Below are 6,485 nucleotides of genomic sequence, written 5' to 3'. Positions count from 1 at the left end.
TTCATACAAATGTAAAATCAATGTTATGCTTCAAAGTTATAAAAGCATTCTTGTTGAAGTAATGAATAAGAAAAAGATTCCCCTTATCACCACAGTTATTCCACATTGTCTTGGAGACAATGATGTAGATATTGGTGGGGGCGGGGAGTCACACCTATTGGAAAGGATGTTGTAAGTAACTACTTTCAGACACAAGAGTGCTCTAACCATTCTCGTTAGAGTAGTAGTAACTCTCTAACATGAGTTACTCTCTCAGATACAAGAGTAAAAACTAAGGGAAGTGTTTAAAATTAGCTACTACAAAAGAATTTGGTGGTTTGTTAAGACATTTTGTATATAACAATTAACAGTTATCTTTTATGCTGACAATAACCAGTTAGAAAATATGATAAGAAAAACAGTTCCATTCACAATGGAACAGCTGATGAACTAGTCATGAGCTAATAGGGAAAGAGAAGTGTGTTATGTAGCATTTATAGGAAGAAAACCTTGAAACTAAAATGAGATTTATTAAAAAAAATTTAACACATAGAAAGATACACTGGTGTTGAATAAGATGATTCAAATTTGTATCTATATCAGTTTCCCAAATCGAATTTATAAATTCACTGTGATCCCAATCAAAACACACATAGAACTTTTAGGAGGAATTTGACAAAATAATATTTAAGTTCCTCTAAAAAACAAAGCATGGCTTGGCGCCTGTAGCTCAGTGGCTAGGGCTCCAGCCATGTATACCGGAGCTGGCAGGTTCAAATCCAGCATGGGCTATAACCAAAAAATAGCTGGGCATTGTGGCAGGGGGGGTGGGGGTGGGGTCGTAGTTTCGGCTGCTTGAAAGGCTGAGGCAAAAGAATTGCTTAAGCCCAAGAGTTTGAGGTTGCTGTGAGCTGTGATGCCATGGCACTCTACCCAGGGCGACAGCTTGTGACTCTGTTTCAAAAAATGAACACATAAATAAATAAATGTGAAAATAAAAAAACAAAGCATGTGAAATAGCTCGCAAAAGGAGGGAAGGAAAAGCAGTATTATATATGGATATGGAGGTACTGTCAGAAATTAAAGTGTATTATGAAGCTGAACTTTGGAAATAGAGTTAAATAGAGTTTTTAGTTTAGAGAATTAGAGAATTTAGCATATGATGAAACTGGCATTTCAATTAAGTAGGGGTGGATTATTGAAAAAAAAAAAAACAGGGTTGAGTCCACTGGCTAGTTATTTTGGTGGGGGCGGAAGTGGGACCCAGAACTGTACCCTTTCGCTTCCTGCGTGGCCACGAATGGTGGCGGGATCCAGTGTTGTTCAGCCTAAAAAACTGACATCCAAAAAAGTTGGATTCATTTCTGACCTTGACCTTTCAACGCTGGGAGATTTCATGTCAACGTTTGCATCTTAAATAGGATGCTCTTGTTTTTTAAATTTTGTTCTGTTAATTTTTTAAATTCATTTTATTTTTTGATTAAATCATAGCTGTGTACATTGATGCATTTATGGGGTTCAGGGTACTGATTTGATATACAATGTGAAATGCTTACATTGACCTGATTAACACAGCCTTCGCAATTATACTCTTTTCTTAATAGTTTTGAAATGTACCATTGCATCACGCACATTAGGTGGGTCCCCTTGGTACCTCCTTCCTCCTGCCTCTCCCCTTCCCTCCCCTCTCTCTCCTTTCCCTTCTACTTTCTGGACTATAGTTATGTTGTATTATTCATATGAATGTGTTGGTGCTAGAGAGAGGAGCTTGGAAGCAGGGGGACTGGAGAGGGGCACAGACCTGACGGCTCCAGGGAGAGACGCAGGACAAGGTGGCTGAGATGCTGCGAGTCTCAGAAGGGCAGAAGGGGGTGGTGGGGGCTTCTAGAACTGGTGCGCTGTGAGAGGATCTTTGGTGTGTTGCGAAAACTTTTAAAGATCATTAATTAAATTATTTTGGAGAGAACTTCCAAAGTACAGTAAGTATATTCTTTTTTCTTATTCTTTTTTTGGTTCAAGTTAGTGTGACACAGAAGTTTAACTATAGGTTCAAGTGTTGCAAGAGTCAAAAAGTTTGAAAGACACTGCTCTAGAGCTTAGAAGCAGGCAGATGCTGGATCCTGGGGGTCCTGCAGGCCATAGTGCAGAGTCTGTATTTCATTCTTCTTCTTTTTGTAGTTTTTGGCCAGGGCTGGGTTTGAACCCTCCACTTCCGGTATATGGGGCTGGCACCCTAGTCCTTTGAGCCACAGGGACCACCCCTGTATTTCATTCCTAAGATCAAGGAGAAGATGTGAGTGGGAGTGACGGTGTATTTTTTTAGAAGCTCACTGTGAAATGATTAAAATGGTAAATTTTGTATGGTGCATATTTTCCCGTAGTTTTTTTAAGAGCTAGAAACAAATGATCACTGGGCCTCTTAGATGAGCAGATGAGCTGAGCTGAAAAGCAGTGCCTCTGTGTAAGGGACACATCTTCCTTGTCCACTTCACCGCCCTGAACTCAACACCCCCTGGTTCTTGCTAGTCGCACAAGCCAGCGGCCTGGCTCAAATCTGCACTCTGCCTATATGTTTGTTTGCGACCCTTACCCAACTGCAGAATAAATTCTGGGAGGATGAAAGATTCAAACACAACATTTCCAAACAGAAGAAGGCACGGAGGGGTAGTGTTCATCTTGAATCAGAAAGGTCTTCCTAAATTTGACAACGACCCAACAACAGTAAAGGTTGTTCGCTACCATTATCGATGGCATAGAAGTCCTGTGACTGTGAAGGTTGGGGGTGGGGGGGAATAAAGGAAAAGCCGGAGAAAGTGTCAGAGGAGATGGGAATTAACTGGGGTTTGAATAAGACTAAAACTTACCTAACGGCCATTGTTTACTGAGCCTGTACCATGGGCTGGCACTGTGTACATATATTACTTTGTTTATTCATATTACAAGTAATATGCATCTTACTTATACACGTATTACTTTGTTTATTCTCAAACTCATATACTTACGATAAAAGTCTTACTCTACTTTTTTTTAATAGGTAAGGAAGCTGAAGCTCAGAGTGATGAAACGACCTGCCCAAAGTCACACAGCTGGTACATGGAAGATTTGGGATTTGATCACAGGCCTTAGGCCGAATATCTTTTATTTGCTCACCCAGATCCTCTCTTCACCCGGCTTACAAGAGGCGGACTATTAGGAATTTTATCAGTAGCCTTTCTTTCTCTCAGCTTCCTTTTGGGTTTTGCAGATAGGAAGAGCTGACCGATGACAGGGGAAACTGAGGTCAAGCTATTTATTTCTCCCACCCCCTCCCCTGTGGTTGCCTCCCTTCCCATGGGTTGGCTTTTTGCCTTGTCTGAAAGCCACAGGGCCTGCCTGGACGTTCTCTTTTGCCTCCTTCTCAGCCTCCTGGTCTGCTCTGCACCTTCTCTCATCAGCTTCCCTGAGGCCGCCCACTGTCTTGTAAATGTCCCTCTATTACATCCTTCACCAATTACCCTGTTTTCAGCTACTTTCTCAACCCTGCTGGGCCCTGAGTGAATCTGATCCTTAGGTCCTTCTCAGCAGGGGTTACCACTTGAGCACCTGGGGTGGGAATGAAGGGTCTGATGGGGGGGGGGAGCTTGGGTGCCAAAGAGCAGGAGAGAGTTGGGAAGGTATCTGGGGATCAAATAAGGAGAGTGTCCATTGAGGCTGAACAGTTCCAAGACTTTCCGGCTTTCAAATGCCCCCAACCAGCTACATATTCACTAGAAAGTCATTCACTCTGGCCTGGGGGGGATGAATCCAGCTTGTGTTTATTTGGGGGTGGGGTGGGGGATAGAGGGCATCGCTGGTATCGAAAAGGATAGGAGTAGGAAAATGTTTCCAACAATGCCAGTTTGACGCGCCTGCTCTTTCTTCTTGTGCATTCCCTGGGCAACTCAGCAAGGTCTCCCCCACCCCCGCAACCTTTCGTCTCTGGCTGTAGCATTCCAGAAAATCTCAGCTCAAGATTGATGGCTTCATAACCTGCCCGGAGTCCTTGTGCTACTGCTGCCGCGTCATGAATCATCAATGCTACATCACCCCACTCCCACCAAAGAGGACCCCAAGGACACTTCTGAGCATGGGCAGGCGCTGGAACTGCTCCTGCTTGCTGGACACTGGGCTGTGGCCATGAGGGAGTAGCCACAGGGTGTGAGGAGCTGCAGGCAGGGGAAAAATTGCTTTCTGGGTAGTGAGGACCCAGCAGCTCTGAATCAGAGTGATGTCAAGGTCTCCTTCGAGTGCTCCAGTCTGCCTGGCTTTTCTGCGCACTTCTCTGGCACTAGTTTAACCTTATTGCAATAACAACAGCAATAAGATTTTCAGGTGATGCTTACGTGACATCAGGCTTTACGTACGTTTTCTAGTTTAATCTTAGCAGAAATGCAAGCTTGATCTCTTATCCCTCTTTTACAGCTGGGAATGCTAAAGCGGTGAGTGGCCAGAGATTCAGACACAGTTCTGAGCTCTTCCTGATGTGCTCTGTAGCCACGAACGTGAACCTCAAGTGGTAGAGAAATCTCTTCCACACTGGGTTCTTTTCTTCTGAAGTGAAGGCCTTTTCTGCAGTGGTTTCCATTGGTATCTCTGCATTAGTGTCCCAGGGCTGGTGTGACAAAAGTACCAGGAGGTTTCAATGCCAGAAATGCATCAGCTCCCAGCTCTGGAGGCTAGAAGGCCTAGGTCAGGGTGTGAGCAGGGCCGTGTCCGTCTGAAGGCCCTAGGAAAGGATCTATCCCGGGTCTCTCCTAGTGTCTGGTGGTCCCTTGGCTCACAGCAGTCCTCACTGGGCATCTCCTTGTGTGCATGCCTCCCTGTCCAGCTTGCCCGTCCTTATAAAGATACCAGTCATTTTGGTTTAAGGCTCACCTTACTGACCTCCTTACTGTCAACTTGATTATCTGCAAAGATCTTATCTCTAAATAAGGTCACATTAATAGGACTTCAGCATCTTTGGGGGACACAAGTCGTCCAGTAACAGGCTACGCCTACCTGCCCAGCAGGCTGTGCTCCATGGGCTTCTGGCTGAGATTCTTGGGTCTTTTGAGATCTCCAGCCATGGGAACACAGGGTTTTAGGGGAAGGAGAGAGAAGGGTTCTCCTTTTGGGTGCTAGAGGAAAAGGAAGGGGAAGCAGCGAATCTCTCTGCCCTTTGCTGCCCTTGAGGAAATTTAGTGCCTTAAGAGGCTTTGGGGCTTTGCTAACTCCTCAGCATCTCCGTTTTATGAAATGAGGGCTTGCAGTAGCAGCTCACAGAAGCACACAGATTACCATTAGCGATAGCACCTCACAAGCACTGTACCTATTGTCCCAGCTCACCGGATGCCAGACAGCCTCCCGCAGGGGAATCTTGCAGCCAGTTGGGCCCGGCTCCACCAGCCGACTCAGTATCTCTCTCCCTGCCTGAGCGCCTGGGCCACTCAATATCCCAGAAGATACAGATCAATTCCCGTGTACCAGAGAGGAAACCGATCAGTCGAGGAAGAGAGGGCGCTGTGTAGAGATGAGCAGATCTAGGGGAAAAAAATTAACAGAAGCTAATTCAGTCACACTTAATTTAAAGTCTTCCCACTAAGAGGTTTAATCTAGATTGAATAAAGCAGAATCTGTGTGCACTTGCTGGTAACTGGAAAACTCTTGATGAAATTTTACAGGAGCTGTTGATCCAACAGTTTTCATATTTCCTGTGTATCTCCAGGCCAGTTGATGACAATTGCGGGAATGCCAGCGTCTGTGAAAGGTTTTGCATTTGATAACAACACTGATAAGACAGGCAGCATCATATTTGAATACAAATGACAGATTTAGGTAGACTTACCACTTATTCACTCCTCATTCATTATTCATTTAACAAACGTTTAATAACTATTATATGGTCAGGCTTTGTGGTGGGCTGGCGTCGGGGTTACCGTTATGAAAACATTATGATTTCTGTCCAATCAGAGCTCTTGGTCTAGAAAATCCAATTATAAATGATGAAACTACAGCTCAGAGCGGTGAGTGCCCTGGCAGATATTTCCATAACAGTTTTTTGGGAAATGCAGAAGGAGGACAATTAATTCAGGGATGAAGACAAATGCTGGTTGGGAAAGGAGCCACCGAGGAAGTAATATTTGAGCTACGTTTTGAAGGATGAGTAGAATTTTCCAGGAAGATGCCACTTGGTCTCTGTCTCCCTCTTGCCATGGCGGGCCAGCAATGTTGAGCAACTTTTCCAAGGATCCAGGTTGTAAACAGCAGGGCCACACTTGAACCCTGGGTGCCCGACCATAGACGCTACACTCTATCTTTGACTCCATTAGCTCCTTTTGCCCTCAGATTAGGGACCTTTGGGGGAGGCTGCTAAAGAAAGCCTGCAGGGAAGACCTGGTCCCAGAGTGGCTGCAGTGCCCCCAGGGAGCCAAGAGATGCACAGGGTGCTGGGCGGGCCCTGGGCTCGGCCCCGGGCAGCCCTTCTGGCCTGCGGCGGTGATGAGCAGTGA

Source organism: Otolemur garnettii, unplaced genomic scaffold (assembly GCF_000181295.1).
Source record: "Otolemur garnettii isolate 467f Iridium unplaced genomic scaffold, OtoGar3 scaffold00086, whole genome shotgun sequence".
Lineage (NCBI taxonomy): Eukaryota > Metazoa > Chordata > Mammalia > Primates > Galagidae > Otolemur > Otolemur garnettii.
The sequence above is the reverse complement of the archived record's forward strand: the minus strand, read 5'-3'. Positions refer to the sequence as shown.